This window comes from Leopardus geoffroyi, chromosome C1 (genome assembly GCF_018350155.1).
Source record: "Leopardus geoffroyi isolate Oge1 chromosome C1, O.geoffroyi_Oge1_pat1.0, whole genome shotgun sequence".
NCBI classification, from domain to species: domain Eukaryota; kingdom Metazoa; phylum Chordata; class Mammalia; order Carnivora; family Felidae; genus Leopardus; species Leopardus geoffroyi.
Window position 1 is genome coordinate 202,254,907 of NC_059328.1, and position 22,674 is coordinate 202,277,580.

A 22,674-nucleotide genomic window follows, 5' to 3' on the forward strand; every position below is an offset into this window, starting at 1 on the left:
CGGGGAGCTCTTCCTGTCTGCCAGGGTCTTCCCAGAATCACAGGAGGTGAGTAGATGTGTGAATGAAGCATAATCATTCTGTCTCATTTTCTTATGTGAATGGAATGGAAACATTTCTTTGGGTCTCTCTCTCTCTCTGTCTCTGCCTCCGGGGAGTGTGAGAAGGGGGTGACTTCCCACCCTTGGTCTTCCCTCCATGTTCTGCCTCCAAGCTCAGCCTTCTCGGGGACTTGTGGGGTCTCCCCAGTTGGGAAAGACAACCCAGGCCTCAGAAATTATCCCCGCCTTCACAGACCAGTCTCTACCAGCGCTCTGGGAGTTGTGTCTTTCACACGGTGCTTTCCTGCCCCCAGAGTGGCTGTGGGTATTTGCACCAGACCTTGGCAGTTCAGCTGTGGGTCACGCAGGCCCCGCATACATCCTATGGGCTGCAGGTTCCCAGGATCAGGGCGCCCGTCAGCCAGCTCCACCTGGCTCCTGACGGCTTTGGAATGCATGGACAGGTTGGGGTCGGGGGGGGGCAGGGACATCTCTTTTTCTTCGCTTTGTACGCTTTTCTCTCTTTCCAGCTTACCAGACCAAAGTTCAAGTCAGGGTCAGGGAGAGGGGCTGCTAAGATTTCAGACCCAGAAGGAACTGAGAGCCAATCTGGGCCCTCTGTTTGAAGACATCATATAGGACATTTTCTCATTTTTCCCAGCAATCACTTGCTAGGTACCTACTACGTGCCAGGCTCTGTGTCGAGGGCCAGGGGATCCCGGGACGGGTCCCGTGAAGCCTAGAGCAAAGGGACAGACACACCAATGTGACAAAGCTCCTAACCATGGTGTGTGCATGGGGCTGTGCGCTCCGAGAGAGGTGACCGGAGCTAAGAAATTTCACGAGGGCAAGAGATCAAGTCCGACTTGATCCCTAACCCCAGACCTGTGCACAGGTTCTCAGTAAATGTTTGTTGAATGAATAAACAAAATGTTGCAACTGACACAAAGACTGACAGGCCAGTAAAACTGTGACTTCAGCCAATACTTGTCTCTGCCTTTCTTCTACCTTCCCCAAGCATATGATACCCACCCCAGATCCACACATAGGGTGGGCATGGTTAGCAAAACTGGGAGAGAATTTTTTTTAATGCTTATTTATTTTTGAGAGAGAGACACACACAGAGACAGAGACAGAGACAGAGACAGAGTGAGAGCAGGGAAGGGGCAGAGAGAGACACACACAGAATCCGAAGCAGGCTCCAGGCTCTGAGCTGTCGGCACAGAGCCCGACGCGGGGCTCGAACCCACAAACCATGAGATCACGACCTGAGCCGAAATTGGACGCTCAACCAACTGAGCCAGCCAGGGGCCCCTTAATTGGAAATTCTTACCGGGAGCAGCACCTGGGTGGCCCAGTTGGTTGAGCGCCCGACTTCAGCTCAGGTCGTGATCTCGTGGTTTGTGGGTTCGAGCCCCGCGTCGGGCTCTGTGCCGACAGCTCAGAGCCTGGAGCCTGCTTCGGATTCTGTGTCTCCCTCCCTTTCTGCCCCTCCCCGGCTCATGCGCTCTCTCTCTCTCTCTCTCTCTCTCTCTCTCAAAAATAAATAGACATTAAAAAAAAATTCCAACCGTGGGCATCGGGGCAGGGGGAGCTGGGAAGGCCAAGACATATAATCACAGTACATACTTAATCCTTTTTCTTCTTCCTGGCTTCCCCTCCTTCTGTGCCTAGGGCCTAACCTAGGGCCTATTTTCACCAATCCTTGCCAAATATAAAAAGTTGGGTGAGGCGTGCCTAGGTAAGGGCTTACCTCATTAAGGAGTGTTTGCACCTAGGTAGAGGGCTCTGAAATTGAGCGGTTCAGCCAAACTTAAGTGGAGATCCAGCCAGCGAAGGTTCTGCACCAAATACCAGCAAATCAGAGATAAGTAAGACGTCTTTCCTAGGATAAAATACATTACACAAAAATACAAAGCCAAACGTTGTAAGTCTAAGAAGCCTACAGAGGAAGGTTGAGGGTCTGGAGGAGGGAAAGCTGGAAGAATCCAGGAAGCCTTTGCAGGACAAGCGGCATTGAGACAGATCTTGCCATTTGTGCGGGCATAGATGGTGTGGGCGGGGCATTCTGAGTGGAGGAAAGAACATGAACAAAGATGGAGAGATGCCTGGTCCGTTTTTTCCTTTCTGCTAGGAGGTCAGTATACACAGAAGGCACCAGCACAAAATGTCAAAAATAATAGCAATAGTAGCTGGTACTTACTGAGCTCTTACTCTATAGCAAGCACTTTACATTTAATGTTGATAACGAGTGTTACTTGTCCCTTTTGACGGATGGAAGGCACTGAGGCATGGAGAGGTTAGATGATTCGCCCAAGTTTGCATCTCTCTTAAATCCAGATCATCTGAAGTACCATATCATATCGCAAATAGACTACTGCTTTGGATCGTGTTTCTCAAATTATGTTCCAGGGAATGCTGATCTTATAAAATAACAGCTTCCCCATGCTCCCACCCAACCCCCCGCCCCAAAAATGCTTCTAGGAAACCCTCTATACCGTCCGCCCTCTGGGAGAACTGCTATGCACAATTATTTATTAAATGACTTCTGATAACTCCTGTTGTAAAGAAACATGCTTCACTTGGTCTAACCCAGTGTTTTCCAAATGCATTTCACCAGAAAACTCCACAATCGTGTAGCACTTATCGAGGACCTAAGGCACAGCGGCCCATAGAAAACTCAGGAAATACTGCCTCGGGACACTATTCCTCTCCCCTCACTTCCCTCCTTGTAGAAATTAGAGCTTCTCTAAACTTTATTCTGGGGTTTTCCAAGTGCTTTACCAAATATCATAACATTTGAAGATTTCAAACTATCTTTCAAATTTTCTTCCTTTTTCTTCTTGGAAACAGAGCCCCAAGCAATCACAGTTACGTAGGTGTATCTCAGAAAGGTAATACTCATGTCTTCTATTCAGATCAGAAGGGTGAAAAATTCTAGTACTTTAAAAAAAGAGGGAGAGAAATCCTTTTCTTCTAACAGATTTTATCAGTTTCTAGGAATTGCTTAAAATGTGCTTATAATAGTAAATGTCAAAGATTAACACTTCTCAACTCCCTTAAGAGGTCACCTGCCAGACATTTATTCCGATACAAGGTACTTTCTGTGAAGGATTGCTTTACAAGGAACACAAGTAATTTAAAGTAAAATACTCTAAAAGAAAACGAGAGTTGTTGTTTTTGTTTTGAATAGAACATTTTAATAGCTAAATGGCTTCCCGTCCCAGAAATAGTTGTATTCAAAAACAGAGCTTTGCTGAATTCCAAGGAATGGCTCCATAATACGGGTTTCGAGCTGCAGGAGGAGTATCTGGGGAGGGGAGGGATGTTATTTTTATCCTTCAAGTCACTCCACGCAGGCAATCGCACCTCTATCTCTCAGGTTTGTTGGGATCTTTCTCCTCTTCGTATCTCCTGAATTCCTGGACTTGGTGGGCATTGAAATTTGAGTCCCGGCTCCACCGCTAAGTCACTGGATAGTGTTTCTTAAACGACTTTTATCTCAGCTTCGTTATCACTGATTACAAAAGAACACTGTTTGATAACGCTGTGTTGTTGTGAGAATAAAACTGGAACAGGTGCGAAGTCCCTAGCACCCTGCCTGACACACAGCAGGCACCACGAAAGTGTTAGGCTGCAGATAGACACTTGTCTTGGCAAACTGCAGGCACGAAGGGCAACCAGAAGCCAAATGTTGCCTCAGTGGCTCCAGAGCGTGGTCTCGGAGGTTTCCATTTAACACGGAAGAGTGAGTGCAGGTTTGTCCTCCCAACTCACAACAACCCGAGAGGAGACTCAAGAAGGCCACTGGCTCACCAGCCAGCCCCGTTTCTCCAGCACCGCATCCCAGTCATTCCACGATGGCAGCCATTTGCACCATGTGCTAGGGTGCCTGGCCCTCGGAAAGGGAGGCTCAGGGAGTCTTCATTGCTTCTGCTCCTTTGCAGTCGTGGCCACAAAAATCACACAAGAGAGTGGGCACAGCGAGAGGCTTAGTAGACTGGGATGGGGGCAGGGGCCAGGAAGCAAGCATGTTCTCAGCCAGATGCCAAGTTCAGTAGCTGAAATAAAAACCATCCTAACCTCTAAGACCCAGAGGTCACCATCTAGAAACGGAAAACCATCCCCAATAAATTGTTGCCAGCCATAGTATCTCTGGATTGCAAAAGAAGCTGGATTGCCTGAGTTTGGCCTTAGTTGCTCCCTTTCACTGCCCCCCATTTTCGTTCCTTAAGAGGATAAAAAGCTTTTGCACCTCTAGGTATTCGTCTGAAGAATACAAAAATGCTGATTTGAAGGAGCACATGCACCCCAATGTTCATGCAGGATTATCAACCATAACCAAACTATGGAAAGAACCCAAATGTCCATCGATGGATGAATGGATAAAGAAGATGTGGTATATATATACAATGGAATATTACTCACCAATCAAAAAGAATGAAATCTTGCCGTTTGCCACAACGTGGACGGAACTAGGGTGTATTATGCTAAGCTAAATAAGTCAGTCAAAGACAAATATCAGATGATTTCACTCACATGTGGAATTTCAGAAACACAACAGATGAACGAACATAGGGAAGGGAGGGAAAAATAAGATAAAAACAGAGAGGGAGGGGCGTCTGGGTGGCTCAGTCGGTTCAGCGTCTGACTTCGATTTGGGTCATGATCTCACGGTCGTGAGTTCGAGCCCCGCATTGGGCTCTGTGCTGACAGTTCAGAGACTGGAGCCTGCTTTGGATTCTGTGTCTCCCTTTCTCTCTGTTCCTCCCCGCTCATGCTCTCTCTCTCTCTCTCTCTCTCAAAGATAAATAAACATTAAAAAGAGAGAGAGAGAGAGAGAGAGAGAGAAGGAAGCAAACCTTAAAAGACTCTTAAATACAGAGGACAAACTGAAGGTTGCTGGAGGGAAGGTGGGTGGGGCGATGGGTTAAATGGGTGATGGGCATTAAGGAGGACACTTGTTGGGATGAACACTGGGTGTTATATGTAAGTGATGAATCACTGGGTTCTACTCCTGGGACCCATATACACGGCATGTTAACTAACTTGAATTTAAAACATTAAATAACTAGATAGATAGATAGAGGAAAGAAAGAAAGAAAGAAAGAAAGAAAGAAAGAAAGAAAGAAAGAAAGAAGAAAGAAATAGAGGCTTTTGGACCCAAGTGGCAACTGTGACTTCCCTGGAAGGTGGGGATGGGTTGCTGTGACAAGTGTGACCTTACCCCAACACAGCTCTTCAACAGCTTTATCCTAAGGCCTGCCGGACCGCAGCCCGCCGTTGCTATTTTGTTCCCCTTGGTTTCCAGAGGCTGGGCTCTGTGGGCAAAGCCAGATCAGCAAGCGCCTGCCTCGACTGTGGACCCCTCCACCCTTCCGGCCTCCACTTCGCATCCCCCAGCCTAAGGGATAGGCCCTCTTCTCCTCTCCGTGTTCCTCCAGAAATCCCCCGGGTGGTCTCAAGTGTCACCTGCAGCCAGAGCTCCCGTCTGGCCTGCAGGGCTTTGCGCAGTCCCTGAGCCCCAGTCACCCCGGGCCAACCAGAAAGCTGAGAGGCCTGGTGTTGCCGACGGGAGGATGATGGGTCTGCCGGGCTGAAAGCATTCCAGTCTCCCACATTCAGTAGGAAGAGGTGCGTGGTGGGGAGGAGAGGTCACTAATGCCGATGGTTTATGTTTTCCCAAGCCAGCATTCCTTGCAAACAGCTGTGTTTATACAAAAGCGGGGAGAGGGAGAGAGGGAGAGAAAGGACAGTGTCCTGGGGATGACATCACCCTGTCCCGTCTGCTTCAGCTCCGACCACGGGGGCAGGACGAGGTGGGCCGTGAAAGTCACGGCAGGCTGGCACTCGAGTGTTTGTACGCGCATGTGTTTATTAGATGTATAATCTCCCCGCTCTCCACTCTGCGCCCTCGCCACTCCCTCCCAGAGCATCCTAATACATTTTGCAGAACACAGGTTTCCCTAGAACAGCACCCTCCAAGGAAGGCCAGATTTGGGGGCTCGTGTTCACTCCTTCTGATCTCTTTAACAAACCCCCCTCACTGAAGGAAAGCCTGACAGGAGGCAGAGTCATTAAAGTGAATTAAAATGCATCCAAGAAGAGATTAGCCCCCAAAGCCATTCCCATATCAGACAAAGGCCCCTTTCATGCAGACTCCAGCCGCTTGGAGCCCTGTAAGCAGAGATTAGGGAACAAATTCTCAGAACCCAGAAGCCCTGGATCCTCGGGCCCCGGGCCAGCACAGCCTACTCCGGCTCGACCTTAAGAACTCAGCTTCTGCTGAGGCCACATTTGGCTTCTGAAGACTCGGATGGAGAGGGAGGGGGCTCCACAGGGGCAGATGTAGCCCCCCTTCCCTGAGCCGGGTCTGTCCCTAACACACCTCAGAGGCACAAGGCCCTCACCCCTTCCCGTACCTTTTCAGAGGACGTGATGGTAATCCCAGCCTCCTGCCTCGCCATTTCAGGTAGGATATCCTTGCCCCCCCCCACCCCCGGGGTACAGGCACAGTCCCTTCTGAGCGCCCCCACCCCATCTGCAGCCGCCTCGCTGAGCATTTCTTTTACGTTGGGCTGAGCATAACACGGTGTGGACACAGAGAGATGGCCAGAGTAAGATCCCTGCTGTGAAGGCACCTACTCGATGATTGAAGAAGACAGAGACGTTAAGCGCGAGCACATTAAATATCATACGGACCTAATGCAGGTTGTCTGCAAAGATGCAGGAGGCTCACCAAGCACCATCAATTCTATACCCGGAAGGCTCAGGACGATGTCACATTGAAAGTGACACACGAGCCGAGTCTTGAAAGGGGAGGACATGTTCGCTAGGTAAACTTGGGCTGGAGATGGGGGAGGCAGGAGGAGGGAGAACATTCCAGGCCAAGGGTGCCGCGCGACCAAAGGCACTGAGCATGGCAGGGCATGCCACCCTAAGTAGGCTCCCAGGTTCTTCACCAGAGGAGCGGAGCATCGGAGGAGCAGTCCTGCGAGAGATGACGTGAGAAGTCCACGGGGGGCCAGGTGGGAAAGGCCCTTACGCACCAATCTGCGGAGTCTGAAGAAATGTAGTCTTTGAACTTCGGAGTTGCTGGGGGATTTTAAGCAAGCCATTGTCCGTAGTCAGCCGTGCTTTTAAGATAGATCACTCCAGGAGATGTCCAAGGCTGGCTGCAGGGGGACCAGGTGGAAAATTTCTCTTAAGAACCCAGAGAAGAGTTGGTGAGATTTGATGGGTGGTGGTGACAACGCGCATTGGTGAGAAGGAACACATATTTAAGGCATACCAAAGGGAGAGAAAAATAGAAAAACGGCCTTAATCTGATATGACGAGTGAGGGAAATGGAAGACTCTAGAATGATTGCAGGACCTGGTGGCTGGAGGGTGGTCAGTCTCCAAAACAGGGGTTTCAGGGGAAGAAAGCTGCTGGGAAGAAGACACCTGCCCCGTCTTGGGCACGAGCTCCAGCCTCTCAGCCTTCCCCCCACTCCCCCACCCCGCCCCACCCGCCTCCCCGGCTTCAGCCAAAGTTTCAGCTGCTGGTTCTGGGCACCTGCCACCAGTTCAGAGCGGGTGCGGCCTGGCTCCAACTCAGCCTGGGCTCTTTCCCTGGGACGTCTGTTCTCTGGCCTACAGTGGTGTGCCTGCCTGATGAAACTGTTGGGCACCCACATGTGTACAACCCAGAAGCACAGGAGAACTAATGCCCACGGGGCACCCAGTAGGTGATGAGAATGATGGGAAATGCTTCCCCTTCTCAGAAGGGTCACCCCATTGTCCATGGCCAACTTGGCAACCTATCTTTGTACTGGATCCTGTGCTGTATCTCCTGTTGCAACCTCCTTTGCTCTCACTCCTCCTTGGAGTCCCAAAGAAACTATCCACATATGGGATGGTTAATTTTATATGTCAACTTGGCTGGGCCACAGTGCCAAGATACGTGGTAAAACATTTTTCTGGGTTTCAGTGAGGGTGTTTTTGGAGGAGATTAACATTGAAATCAGTGGATTTGAGAAAAGTGCCTAATGCAGGTGGGCCACATCTAATCAGTTGAAGGGTCACATAGTGTAAAAGACTGCCCTCCCCCAAACAAGAGGGAATCCTGCCAGCAGATGGCCTTCTGCTTTGCACTGCAGTATCAGCTCTTCCTGGGTCTCCGGCCTGAAGGTCTACCCTGGGATTTTGAACTTGCCAGCCTCCGTCGTGTCATGAGCCAGCTCTCTAAAATCGATCTCTTTCAACAGGAATGTGGACTTGGGAGTCACCCATCTGCAAATGGTACTAGAAGCCAGAGGAGGCATAGAGGGAAAGAGATAGGACATAGATCCTTCAAAGACTCAAAAAATCATTATGTTAGATTCCTGGTCTTCACCCAAAATAAATGAACTCAATTGCTTTGTACCAACTTATTTAAATGTTTTGAAAGAAGGGGGGAAAAGGGGATATCTCATTAAAATAAATGAAAGCTCACTGTGCCCATAAAGGATGAGCGTCATCAGGGGCATCACAATCTCAACTCGAGACGTTTAAAAACCATTGCACTCTTTTCCCTGCTGTTCCATATGAAGTCCCATTGCCTGCAGCCCCCAGGTGACAGTGATCACTACCGCGGGCTAGACTTTTGGTCCCTTTCCCATATTGGCCACATCATTCTAGCTCCCAAAGCAGATGGAAGGCATGGCTTTGTCTTCTGGAATAGAATTATTTTTTATTTTATCAACCCCTACTCCAAGGCTCCTCAATGGCCACATTCTTCACTCTGGCCCCACGGCATCCTGGCACAGACAGGGGTGGGAATGGCAACAATGAAGTTCGTGTCCTGGCTCTAATCACTGATTCTTCCTGTACGTCACTTCCCTTCCCTGGCCTCAGTCTTCTCACACAGGAAAAGGCCGAGTTGAACCAGCCGCCCCTTGAGGTCCCTTTTGTATCTAGCATTCTAAGATGTCACATGCTTACTCCCAGCATGTCACTTCCTTTCAGAGAAGCTTGCGGTAACTCCCATGATGCTCTTCTCTTCAGCATTGGCTTTCAGGCCGTTTTATCGGCTGAGCAGCATGTGTTCAAGTCAACACCATGCACACACACACGGCACCTACCACATACATCTATATGCACGACTCCATGGTCTGTGTCCACTCCAGTATCCCTGCCCCCACATGGCCTTCCTTGCCTCTTCTGTCTTCATTGGCATCTGCATAGGAAAGTTCTGGAGCGGGCTGCAGATGTAAAAGCTCAGGGACAAGAAAAAGGCAACAAGTATGCCAGTGAATATTTAAAACAAATTTCCCCCGACCTACCCTTTAAAAACTGAAAAAGCTATTTGACTTAGCGACTTCATCAGCCATCAGGGAAAACCCTTTTCTTATTTAGTTCTTGGAGGAATTTTGACACACTTTCATCTTGTAATTATTTGTACTGATTTTAACACCTGTGCACATTCTGCAGCCTCCGACACTCTTCTGTTGCTGACGCTGTACAAAACACTGAGAGCCTGCATTCATGGGCCAAGAATCTCACTGGCCATGTTCACAGGGGAAGGAAGCCATTGCCTCCAAGATGGAGGCTCACTGACATGGCCGAGCCCTGAATGTCTCCAGGATCATGCCAGGAACCCACTGGCCTCTGATCACCCCATCGGAAAGACAGAGCTCGCTCCCCCCCAAGTGTTTCTCTTTCAGACTCATGTTTTCTTCCTTCAAGAAGACCTATTTGCAAATATATCCGTTTACACTTTTGTTCCATGTTTTATTATCAAGCCGGACTGTAAGACCCTCATGGAAAGGTACCCGTTGAACCACGGCACCCCAGCCCCAGCATATAATAGATGCTCCACAAACGCTTCCGGAATGTGGATTCGTGAAGCAGCTGGGCCAAAAATACAAGACATTAAATCTTATGACAGAATTAACAACCCCCAAGCTTCAGCTGTGCTCTCACTTGCAGACTGAGAAAATTAAAATGGGCTGAAAAACATCCAAGTTCTGAGGGCCGTGAGGTCCTGGAACAAGTTGAAATAGAAAGAAAAGCACTGGACTAAGAGCCAGGAAGTCTGAGTTCAAATACCAGCTGTTTCTTTATCAGTATATGACCTTGGGCAAGTATCTTATTCTTTGTCTCTATCTCCTATAAAAAGAGGAAATTATACCTGATCAGTGTTTTTTCAAGGTTTCAGGACTTCATTTTTTTTTATATAGCAGATCAAAGTAGCATTTCAGTGGCATACAAAATTTCTTAAGTTCTAAATGTATAATATTTACTTGATTTTTCACATGAACGATGGGACTAATGAGGTTGCTTCGATGAATACAAAAACATCAGATCCAGAGCTATGGACAAAAGCTGACACTTTATGATAAATTCAATTACACCCTATCAAAATTCAGGTTTACACAGACAAACAGTTGAAAAATGGTTACTCCTCAGATAACCCTGTCTGATTTCCAACTGTGTGCCCCACAGAGTAATCAGGGATGGCAGAGACTGGTTAGCCAGTAGACTACATTTACCAGAATCCCTCACAGTGAGATGGGTCCGTGTGACGTATTTCCAGCCAATAGCACATGAGCAGAAAGATGCTCACAGCCCCCACCCTCAAAGAATCTCTGAGGCAATTTTCTGTGTCCTTTGCTCTTCTGCTGGCTTCATAGAGAGGGACACAGAATGCCTGGAAGTCCTAGGTGAGAGATGATGGAGCCACAAGATGGAAGGAGCCTGGGCTCCCACACCTCTGCTTGAAGGAAAGCTGGCCAGCATTCAGAAACACCTGTCTTAGGCTTTATTCTTTGCATGTACTTAATCCATGATGTTATTATTTTTTTTTTTTTTGCTGTAATTAGCATTGCCCTAATTACCTGGCAATACAAATGAACTTTTTAAGGTTCTCAAATGCATTAAGATGTGGTCTACGATACGTGTCATTTTAATGGGAGCTTTTAAAATAGTTATATGTTTTTCAGAATGAAGTGTGAATAAAAATAAATGTTTGTCATACCCCTGAAACTCCTTTATGAGGTCCCAGGTCTTTATGAAACGTATTTGAAAATTCCTGGGCCAGGACTAGAGGCTTTCAAAGATGCTTTCTCGAGCCAACGTATTATTGTTGAGTTGTATTGGTCTTTATGAAGAGGAATTAACTCCTTTCGCCTCTCAAATAAAACAGCATCTAAGAAACTCCATGGACATACTTGGTATTTCTAGCTTAATTGTTGCATATTTCGAAGGGGAGGTTCCTTCCTTAGAGAACTTTGGTTCCAGGATCTTCTTTCTTTTAGATGTAATATGCTAAAAATGGCCTGAAAATCTGTCAAGCGATGACATAAGTTGTCTGGAAGGTCTTTCAAAGCAAAGGAAAAATTAGAGCCATTTTTTCATGGGTTCTATTTACATGCAAATGCATTAATAAATGGCACTTTGATAAATCTCACAATTACTAACAAGAACAGAAACAAGCAAGGCCATTTTCTTCTGCTGTGGTCTTTCTTTAGGAACCATTAATGCTCAGAAGCTGGGGGATTACCACAATGACCTCCTCAGTGTGCGGTCACGGTAATAAATGGATGCCAGGCCACAGATCAGAAACTCCCCGAGCCACAGGGAAACCCAGCCTTAACCCGCAGGCAGGACAACCCAGGAGCTTTTTCTAGACGCATAGCGGGGCCAGTCGCTGAAGGAGACAGAAAGAGAATAGCAATGTGGAAAACCTTGACATTTCCTAGATTCTAAATTTATCTTAACTTAGTAATGTTCACCTCTGGGGACAGTAGTATGCTATCAATCTTCAGGGAGTTTAAGACCTCAAAGGGCCAAGTATCATCATTGCCTGCCAAGCTCGAGAGCCTTGAAAAGAGGTGTTAGCCTAAAGGATAAGGGAGAGATTCAAAGACACTTTGGATTGAGGCATCCCTGAGTTTGAATCTAACGCTTTTCATGCTGCTGTGTGACCTGAGGCAAGTTACATAACCACCCTGAGCCAGCCAGCAGCTTATAGTGTAAAATGGCAACTAGACAGGAGCTCGGGGTCCAACCTGGCCCAGCCCTGAGAACCCATGCCCAGCCGCAGGCCTCTGATCCGCATTCAGCTTCACTTTGCCCCATGGTTCTAAAGCACCCTAAGTGCAGAAACTCCCAGAAGGAGAGGATGCTCTGTCCTTGCAGGCCAGAGACTCAGAAGCCACTGAGTCCTTGCCCAAGTTATGTGGTAGAAAGGGAGGGGTTGTTTTCCTTTTTTTTTTTTTTTTTCTTTTTCTTTCTTTTTGTTTTTCTTCTGCAACACACTTGAGAAGCTTGGGGGAAAGAAGCTTTGTGAGCCCCTGCAAAGATGTAACTCTAGATGGCCTCCCAGCTGGGCCCGGCCTGCCAAGTGTCAAGCTGGAGACCACAGGGAGAAGGAGGGTTTCCGCACAAAGGAGGCATGGGTCTCCGGGAGCAGATGATTCAAGAGTGAACCAAAATAAACTTGTCACAGTCTGAATGCTAGGACAGGCAAAAACTAACTCCCGGTGCAGAAGGCCTCCCGTCTCCTGGGCCAGACTGGAGACTGGTGCTTGGAGAAGTAGTACAAAATGGCTCATATCCACTCTCCACTACATGGAGCTGGCCTCTGCCAAAATGCCAGAAGACGATGCGGCACGGCTGACACGTCTTTCTGACTCTCTAGCCAGTCTGGTCCGTCCTATCTCATCATGCCTAAGTCCCAAGGTCTGACAATGGAAAAAAAGGAACCTCACTGCATTCTCCCTCCATAGAGATTGTATCCCTATTCTGCTGCTGTTTTATTTCTCAGGCCAGTCCCTGTACCGGACTCAGTTTGCTTTCTCTCCGCGTTTCCTTGGCCCCGTCTGCCCCCAGACCTCAGTTGCTTGCACAGTGGAGAGCCCCTCCTGTCACGACTCTATCACCTCATCTTCTAAAAGCGCCGGCTGCCTCAGTCTGCTCCCAGAGCAGGAGCTGGGCTTCGGTGTGGCCTCGAGCAGGCCTGTTCTCGGACGAGACTCAGCAACTCCAGCACCCAGGTCTGATCGGGCTGGATTCGTGGAGGCTCTGCCTTTCCCAGCAGCCCAGCAGCTGCCTAAAGGGGTGAACTCTGAGTAATGACAGGCAAACAATACAGAGGATCCAGCTGATCAGTTCTGCTCACTGCTGTCCAGAGTAGAGCCTCCGAAGGACTGTTCCAAGATATCCCAAGATTCTCCCTTCCAATCGCTCCCGAGAGATGTCCCCTGTGCCCCCGCGACTTGCTGCATGTCTTCTTGTAAGACTGTGGCCAACTCCATAATGTCCTACTTTGGATCTCCTTCCCCTCCTTCCCTGCCTCCTCCTCTGTATCCCTCACTCTTGCTGCCCTCAGATCGCACTCTCGAAAAAACCATTAGCCTCAGGTTTTCTGTGCTAGAGAATGTAGCCTAAAACAGCCCTCATTAGAGCTTCTGTCTCCAGCTGGAGGAATTAATTTGGGCAGGCTGCCCTCACCTCCACCCACTCAGCTCTCCTATTTTCTCCCTCTTCAAACAGTACACCTCCCAAAAGGAAGTGATCGTTATGCCAATGACTGATAGTCACTCTTTCTTCATTTCAGGTATTTCTGGTTTTACACCTTGAACCTGGAGTCTCAGGATGCCTTTGGTCGATTTCTCAAAAATAAGATACAAATCCGTGTACATGCCTCTCCCAGGATCTAAAAAGAAAGAAAATCTCATTCACGTAGACCCCACCGCTCACCCCAAGCCAGATCCACATTTGTGCAGCAAAAAAGACCCAGACTAATGGTGTCCAAAGCCAGAGTTCACCCTGGAGTAGCATTGCCCAAAGTCCAATCCCTACAACGCCGGTTGAGTGAGATATTAAAAAGCAGATAGTTCTATTCTTAAACACAGCTGGGTGCCTGAGGGTTAAACAAAACGAAATCGGTCCCCTGACCCTGTAGGGTTATCCGAGGGTTTATGATAATATCACCTGGCGTTCGTCTCCAAGGGATGAGTTTATGCCATTTTCAGAGTTTGCTGGAACACACCCTTTTCTCCCTGAGCATCTCATAGGATTGATCCTACACAAGATACTCAGTTCCTATGCTTCCCGATGTGGCAGAAATTCTAGACGAACCAGTTCCTGGGAAGAAGTCTCTCCAGTTACAGAATCTTTGGGTCCCTGCTGAAAATACCACTATAGCTGTCTAGAGTCTGTCTTCCCTACCACGTACAGGCCTCATAGAACTAATAGAAGCCGAGGTTAACCACGAAGAACTAATCTTGGGCAAAGTCTACTTCCTTCTTCCTATTCTCCATCCACAGAATGATTTGTATTCATGATTCACCCACTTCTTTTCCACATAACGCTACAGCTACTCCTCCTTCCCCACCTCTAGCCGCTGTCCACCTGACTATTCAAATCCCCACAGAAAGAAGAAACTGAGGTACAGCTCACCGCCCCCCCCCAAGCTGCATATTCACACGCATGCCCCTACCCGACTCAACTGAGGTCAGCAGTTACTGAAGGTTCAAGGAGTTCTGTCCTCCCCACCCCCCACACCCAATAGTGCTCCCTAAAGTCGCTTTTCAGTTTGGGATTCATACAGTGCAACGAGAAAGTTGGCTGCTGTTAGCCCTGGGGGTGAAAGCTGCCATCACTACATAAAATCTCGGGAGTGAAGGCTTCAGTAAGCAAAGCAGGCTAATGAGTCCCGGCCCTCTGGTAAGAAGCAGCGGAAACGAGCTGCTGGGGAAAGCCAGTGTCCCACATAAATCCCCGTGTTAGCGGGCTTGCCTGCTGGAGCAGCAGAGGCATGCAGGGAGAAGGCGGCGAGGCAGGGCCAGGACAGAGAATGGAGCTGGGAACGGTCCACAGAGACCCCCTAAACCCGCCCCTTCGTTTTGCACAGGGCGAGACAGAGGTCCGGAGAAGTAAACCTGCTGGTCCAAGGCCACCGCAGACGTTCGTGCTGAGCTAGGAGCTAGAGCTCTGGGTCAATCTTCCCAAAGCAAAACCCGGGACAGCTCAGACAAGCTATTTTGAATAAAAGCCTCTCTCTGGGTCTTGCAGACATGAACGTGTGCCTCCGAAATTTGGGGAGGGGAGCCGGTGATATCAGCAATGGAGCGAAAATTGGAAGGTGGAGACTATGTTTAATCTCTGCGCCTCTGTTTCCTCCTCTCTAAAGGCAGGGGGTGCACGGCACTGAAATGGAGAAATGATGCTAACGTTCTTACCAGGAAATTGGAAGGATAATCTGTATTCCAGATTTTCCCATCGCGACTGGTAACTAAACCTGATTTAACACTTTAATTAGAGGGACTCGTTGTTGGAACACAGAACAGAGAGGAGCGGAGGAAGAATAAGAACTCTGAGCTCTGTTCCTCCCTGGTCTAACTAAACAGAACACCGATCCTTTCAACACTCGAGGACCTGTCGAGCCCCCTCCTGGGCAGCAAAGACTCTCACCCAAAGAGGGAAGAGCACCTATTTGGTGGTCTTTACATTTAATATAATTCTCCTTTAGCCATGCAGCGCATGAGGAAGACAGCACCATGGGTAGACAGCCCAAACCCTAGCTAATGGGAAAGTTCCGTGGGGTCCCAAGGAGTCCCTCAGATTCCAGCACTCTGGAAACCTTGCCCTGTCTTCTGGCAGCTCTCCAAGCCCAGACACACAGGCTCTGCACACCGTGTTCCATGAGCATGCCATGTGTGAAGGGTGCTCCAGAGCCAGGGGAAGTGATAGCTCACAGGGAAGGAGTGCTCCAGGAGACTCCTTCTCAACGTCAGTTCTTATTTCCTGTCCTCCTGCAGGGCTGGCATTCAGATGATCTTCTCATCTCCGGCTTTTGGAAAAATACAGACAGAAAAAAAAAAAAAACGCTTCCTGCCAATCCGGCGTCCTCTCCACTCAGTTCCCAGCCCGCGTGGAACGTGAGACACATAATGTCACTCTGAGAAAGCCCCACCCCTCAGGACCTTGCACGCTCTGCTTGTTTGACCAGGGGAGAGCAAGGGCATCTTTATCTAGTGTGCCTTCTAGCTCTGTGCCTTAGGGACTCTAGGATCTAAGATTTGATGGCAAAACAAAATGGGACAGACCAACATTCCCCAGAGTACTTCGTCAACCAAAATCCATGCACGCTCTCAAACACATCAAACAGTTCCTCTGTGAGTATCTTTTCTTAACCCAGCAAATGCGACTCTGCAAAGCTGTTGGACAAAGGCCTCTGATGAAGAGCCACCAATCATGTTATGGCACTTTGCCCCCCGTGTCCCCGGTCCAGAACAAGTCTCCCCTTGACCTCTCTGACAAGCTGCCAAATGCTTTTTTGTCAAGATTGTCCAAGAAAGGGAAAGACTGGGAAGGTGGGACAAACTGGGAGGATGCTAGAAGACCATACAGACTGGGCAGAGGCTCGGCTGCCTCAGCCCTTTTCTGGTGAGCAGGGACAGGCGATCTAAACCTTCATCCTTCCTCTCTGACACCTCCAGATTCCCCTTGGCCCACCTGAGCTTTCTCGGGCTCTATTCCCTCCAGAAACTGGCAGACCATCCTCTCTCAACCAAACCCTCATCAGCCACCCCTGGGCCTTACTTGTGCAATGGGGAAGGGAAAATGGCCCAGCAGGAAAGGGCATGATGTCTCTCCTTTTCTGCAAGACTCGAGATCCAAGTCCCCAGCCCACCCTAGGCAAGGAAACTAAGACAAGAGAGACTCATGGGGTGCCTGGGTGGCTCAGTCTGTTAAGCGACCAACTCTTGATTTTGGCTCAGGTCATGATCTCATGGTTTATGAGTTTGAGCCCCACATCAGGCTCCGTGCTGACAGTGCAGAGCCTGCTTGGGATTTTCTCTCTTGCCTCTCTCTCTGCCCCTCCCCAACTCATTCTCTCTCTCTCTCTCTCTCTCTCTCTCTCTCTCTTTCTCTCTCTCAATAAATAAATAAACTTTGAAGAGACTCAGATGTGGGGTTCTGATCCAGCCCCCAAGGTTAAGATACCTCTTCCTCAGAGAGAGGCCTGCTCTGCATGTACTGAGGCAGAGTGGTGACCCAGGGAGAGAAAATCCTAAACTGTACAACAGGTTCTCAACATACTTCCTGGAAGCCTTCTAGAACATACTGCGAATTCCTCTTGGGTAATGTCACGAAAGAGCCAAGTTGTCACGGACTGCACACACCTCAGGTGCAATTCGTCATCCCTTGGACCCAAGAGGCTGCATGGTGGGGCCATGCCCTCTGAGGGTCTGGACACCTCTGGCTGATTCCAACAGAGATACTTGGCCCCCGAGCCCCTCCCAGGATTGATCATCTACTCAGGCTTATTTCCAAGAGGAAATATCACAAACCAGAGTTTCTTAGGGCTGAAGACAATCAAGAAACTGCCTCGATTCTCTCTTAGGGCCCCCAACAAGAGTCATGACTAAAAGATCCCCAGGAAGTCGACTTATAGTTCTTTTGAAATGCCTAAGAGATTGGTAACTCAGGCTTATTAACCTTGGGGAAAAGTCTCCAAAATGTCTACACAAAACCCTTCTGCTTCTACGGCCACCAAAACCCACTTTCTCATATCCTCCAAAGCCTTCCTTGGCTCCCTAGTGCCCAGAGAAATTAATTCTAAACTCCTGGCACTCTACTGAAAGCCCTCCGTGACCTGTACCCAGTCTACAATCCTAAACTGAGTTCTCACTGAGCCTATTCATGCACTCCGTGCCCGAGCTGAGCCACGCCAGTCTGGTCATTAGTCCCCAAGCACACTCTGTAGTTGGACCCATGCCGTTCTTCTCCTCACGGGCTACACCAGCAGCAACACCACCACTACCTATCGGCTCTTCTCCTTTCTAAGCAGTCAGTTCAATTGCCGTGTTCCATAAAGCATTCCGAACTCACAACCCCCACTTTGTATTTCCATGGAGGAAACACCAGCTTAGAGAGCAAGTCAGGGCAGGGGCTCATTCAGCAATTCCTTCATGAACATCTACTGAGCCTCTAAAGGGTGCCAACCCCCCAGCACTTTGCTGAGAACTGCCACTCTACAAAATTAAGACACAGTTGCATCTTGGGGGGTTCACAGTCTGACAGGACAGTAAAATTCAAGAACAGAAATGCAGTACGACACAATGATCGCTCGAGGGGACATGCAAAGATCGTGCTGGGGTAGAAGGGACACTGGGACAGATGATGCACTTGCTCAACAAATAAATTAATTCAGACCCAAGTGCCACCGAAGAAATATCAGCGACCACAAGAAAGGGCCTTGGGAATTATGTGTGGAAGGAGCCACACTAGTTAGAGACAAACCCAACAGAAATGGTGACTCTGCCCTGCCAGGAGGTCTCGGGGTGCTCACAGCATCTCCGTTAACAAAGCCTCCTCAGATGAAATCAGACTGGGGCTGCCTCGGGGTGTAGGGGAAAAATCATAATGTAAATTAAGAACCTCCTTCCCCAAGTTCAACTCCACTCAATTACATTCCGCAAACATTTCTGGGGCCCTATTAGGAAGCCTTGTGAAGTCATTCCTGCATAAAACTAAGCTCAAACCTTGAAGATAGTCTTTAATGCCAGAAAGCCATAGTTATTCCCATGCAGGCTAGGAATCTTGTTCCTAGACACTTCTTTAGCCCACTACACATGCCTTTTTGATTCTCAATTCCCCTCCACAAAACTGTCAACTCTGAGAAGGAAGGGACTGCACTGGCCAGATTCATTGCTTTCAGATTTTTAGCCCTGGAACTTCAGGTTTAAAGGAAATCTTACTTGGAAGCACCAGTGAGTGAAATGGAGCAAAGCGAGCTTTTTAAAAGGGCCAGAGCCTGTACCAATGTCCTGTGGCTGCTAGAACAAATCACCCACTAACTTAGTAGCTTGAAACAATGCAGATTTATTTTACAACTCCCAAAGGTAGAAGGCCAACACAGGTCTCCCGGGCTAAGATCAAGGTGTCAAGAGGGTCGTGCTGCTTCCCGAAGGCTCTAAGGGAGAATCTTTTTCCTTGCCTTTTCCAGCTTCTACAGGCTATGCATGTGGCCCCCTTTCTCTGTCTGCTGGCGCACCTCATGCTGCATCCGTTCCCTTCAAGGCAGGCTTCCCGGGAGTGTAGGGAGTTAAGGGCAGAAGAATCTGGATGGGACAGGAATGGAGATCTGTGATGGAATGATACCCGCAGAGAATAAAGGTCAATGGGAGAAAGCACATTTCAGAGAGGACCTCTTCACCCCTAATATTACTTTCTTGTTACACCCAGGCTGTTTGAAGACAGGATCTGTATTGTATTCATGTCTGGCTTCTTTTTTTTTTTTCCTCTGGTCATAGCATCATACCTGTTTCAGGGCAAGCAGGCCAGAGTTATCACAGATCCACAGCTTTGGGAGCAGCCCTCAACCAACGACAGACAGGAGTTAATGGATAAATATGCCAGCTTCTTTGCCCTTCTCTGTTCTCAGTGGGACAGTTTGAAGTCATGGTCTACAGTTATCCAGGTGGACACATCCCCTATGAAATTGATCGGGCCCAGTTGCCTGCACCAGGAACCTACTGACTAACACAACTAGGGTGACCAACCTCTCCCAGTTTTCCTGAGACGTTCCCTGTTTAGCACTGGAAGTGCCATGTCCCAGGGAACCCCTCAGTTTTTGGCAAACGAGATGGTTGGTCATGTGAACCAACCTCCTCGCTAACCCAGCTTTCTTCCTTCCCTTCCCCACTTTGTTTTCACGCTCCCTCCCCGGTGCTTCCTGATATCGCCTCCCAAATAAAGGACTTGTGTCCAAATCCTTCTCTCAGGCTCTGCTTCTGAGAACAGCCAAGCTAAGCCAAGGCTCACGGTTCAGTCTGCGTCTAACTGGCAGGGCTGGTGCATCAGGACCACACATGTCATGCACCCCAAAACCCCAGGGGGCGCCATTCACGTTGACTACGATGAGAACCATCTCCCCGGCAGATACGCTGCTGGCCTTACAACAACAGATACGCTGGCTGGGCCCCCTGTCAGGTTGCTCTAGGATGAAATTCTCTTTTCCCCACCTCCCACCACGTGGGAAAGAAAAGGCACCACACTACCAGAGAAAATCTTCCCATAAAGACGGAGCAGTTTTAATCCTCCCCTGCCCTTAGCCTCTTCGCCCCAGCCCTGCCCTGCCCTTTTCCAGATGTTCCCATTTAGTCATGGTGGGAGCCGAGCAGCGGATGAACAGCATGACTGGGCCTGAACACCCTTCACCGTCGATTGAGCTGTGGCAGCTGGGCTTGCCCCCAGACGGGGAGGGCTCCGTGCAGACGGCGATTATGCATGGGAAACGGAGAGCCTTGGGGACCGACAGCCACGGCCGGTGCCTCTGCGATTCCCACTCAGCTTCGATTAGCAGCCCTGACGATGAGGAAGGGCTCTCTGAGCTCTGACATGCCTCCCGCAGACACCAGTGTGGCCTCACCTGGGGAGACAGCCCGCCCCCAGGGACGGAAGACTGCTCTAGCAGTGGACATCTGGACAGCCCTAATGAGGCCAGCCCGGGATGGGAGCTCAGCTAATTGCTCCGATAGGCTGTGATGTCTGGATTCCAGCTGCCACGTCTGGCAGCCCCGTTTGGATGTCTTGAGTTTACTGTGAGGTTGGGACTGAGAGACCCTTAGGAATGGGGGATGTCAGCCGGGGCTCATGCTGAAGCAATTAAGGGGACATTTGTTGCAGGTGAAGAATGGTGGGGTAGTAAAATAACAATATCACAGCTTGCTGACATCTTACCAGGAAATCTGTAGGCCCCAGCCAAGATGGACCATTCCAGAAACGCAGGGCGTATGGTGTGTGATTAAAGAGGGAGGGAGGGGAGACTGGGAAATGTGCCGGGTCCCGAACTGGGACCCTGGGTCCTCCAGATGCAGATTGGCCATGCATCCCCCGTCCAGACCAGATTACCCTGACGCTCATGAAGGTTAAGCTCGGGCCCTCACTTACACAGGCCAGTTTCAAGGTCCTGGAAAGAATCCCAGAGATGGTTCACGGGGTAGACTTTTCTTTTCTTTTTTTTTTGGAACAAAATTTGCAAAAGAAGGGTGTATGAACTATCATCAGTTAAGACCACTGTCTCTTTCCTTTCTGACTTCGTTGCAGTCACACCTCCTCTGATATCAGGTGGTGTTGGTATTAGGAGGATTTAGCTAAAAGAGAATTGAATTTAGGGTACATTTAGTTTGGGGTTTAGTGGGATATTTTGGTGGTTCACAGTTTCTCCCATCCTGCTGTAGGAACAGCTTCCAGAAACCCTCTTATTCACCCAGTGTCGTGGCATAAAGGTGCCAGGCCAGAGGGCCTATGATGATATAAATGTATCCTGTAGCACTAGAATTAGAAGTATCTGCACAATGTTGAAGAATTAAGGTTTGAAATATAAGGAGCCAGAAGCTGGGCTATGAAAAATGATTCTGTCATCAGAAGCATAGAATTGTAAGTGAAGGATCCAGTTCCCATCAGTCCCTAGGCAAAATGGAAGTACTCTCTTACATGGAGTACACTTGGTAACTCTACGTTTACAACTACAAAAATCTTCAGGGGTGCCTGGGTGGCTCAATCAGTTGAGCGACTCACTCTTGATTTCAGCTTAGGTCATGAAATCTCATGATCCGTGGGATAGAGCCCCACGTCAGGCTTGGGATTCTCTCTCCCTCTCTCTTTGCCCCTCCCCTCTCCAAATAAATAAACATTAAAAAAAAAAAAAACTATAAACATCTTACACAATAAAATTAGTTTTCATAGATTTCTATAAGAAATCAAGAGATTAGCCTGACATCCACAACTGAATTATAACAAAAGGTTTTTGATTATTTCCAAAGCAGCCATTCATTAACAGAGATACATTTTAAATAAGGAGTAATGCATGGGCTCTTTTATCGTTAGGTAGCTCAATTTTAAAAGAAAAGAAAATTATATGGACATGTTAGAAAAAAGAGTCTCATTTCTTGCTGATTACCTTGGCATTAAAAAATAACAAAACTCATAAGATGCTACTACAAAAACACCATGAAAAGCAAATTGGTCAATGAGTGCAATCAATTCAAGAGGCATTTAAAATTAGTCACTGCTCAAGAAAGCTTGACCAATACCAACAACAAAACAACACGATTGAAAAATGGGCAAAGACTTGAATAGACATTTCTCCAAAAAAAGATAATACAGATGGCCAATAAGCACATGAAAAGAGGCTCAACTTTGCTCATCATGAGGGAAAAAACAAATGTAAACCACACTGAGATACCACCTCATACCCGTAGGATGGCTACTCTCAGATAGATGATAGACAGATGATAGATAGACAGATAGATAGATAACAAGCATCAGCAAGGATGTGGAAAAGTTGGAACCCTTGTGTACCATTGGTGGAAATAGGTGCTATGAAAAATTTCAAGTTATAAATGGTGGTTCCTCAAAAAATTTAAAATAAATTAACATAATATCTAGCAATTCATAGCAGCATCATTCACAATAGCCAATGGGTAGAGGCAACCCAACTGTCCATCAGTGGGTGAATGGGTAAAAAGCGTGCGCTATATACATACGATGGAATATTATTCAGCCTTAAAGAGGGAAGAAATTCTGACACCTGCTACAACATGGATGAACCTTGAGAACATTAGGCTAAGTGAAATAAGCCAGTAACAGAAAGACA

General features: G+C 48.3%; 1 long non-coding RNA gene across 1 annotated transcript; it reads right to left on the bottom strand.

Moving 5' to 3' along the window:
* Positions 1–18,876: 18,876 nt before the first annotated feature.
* On the bottom strand, positions 18,877–21,165 carry LOC123596930. Its single transcript, XR_006711885.1, has 2 exons — positions 20,967–21,165; positions 18,877–19,158 (listed from the first exon to the last, which is right to left on the bottom strand). It is a non-coding gene; the product is annotated as an uncharacterized LOC123596930 (long non-coding RNA).
* Between the last annotated feature and the right edge of the window lie 1,509 nt (positions 21,166–22,674).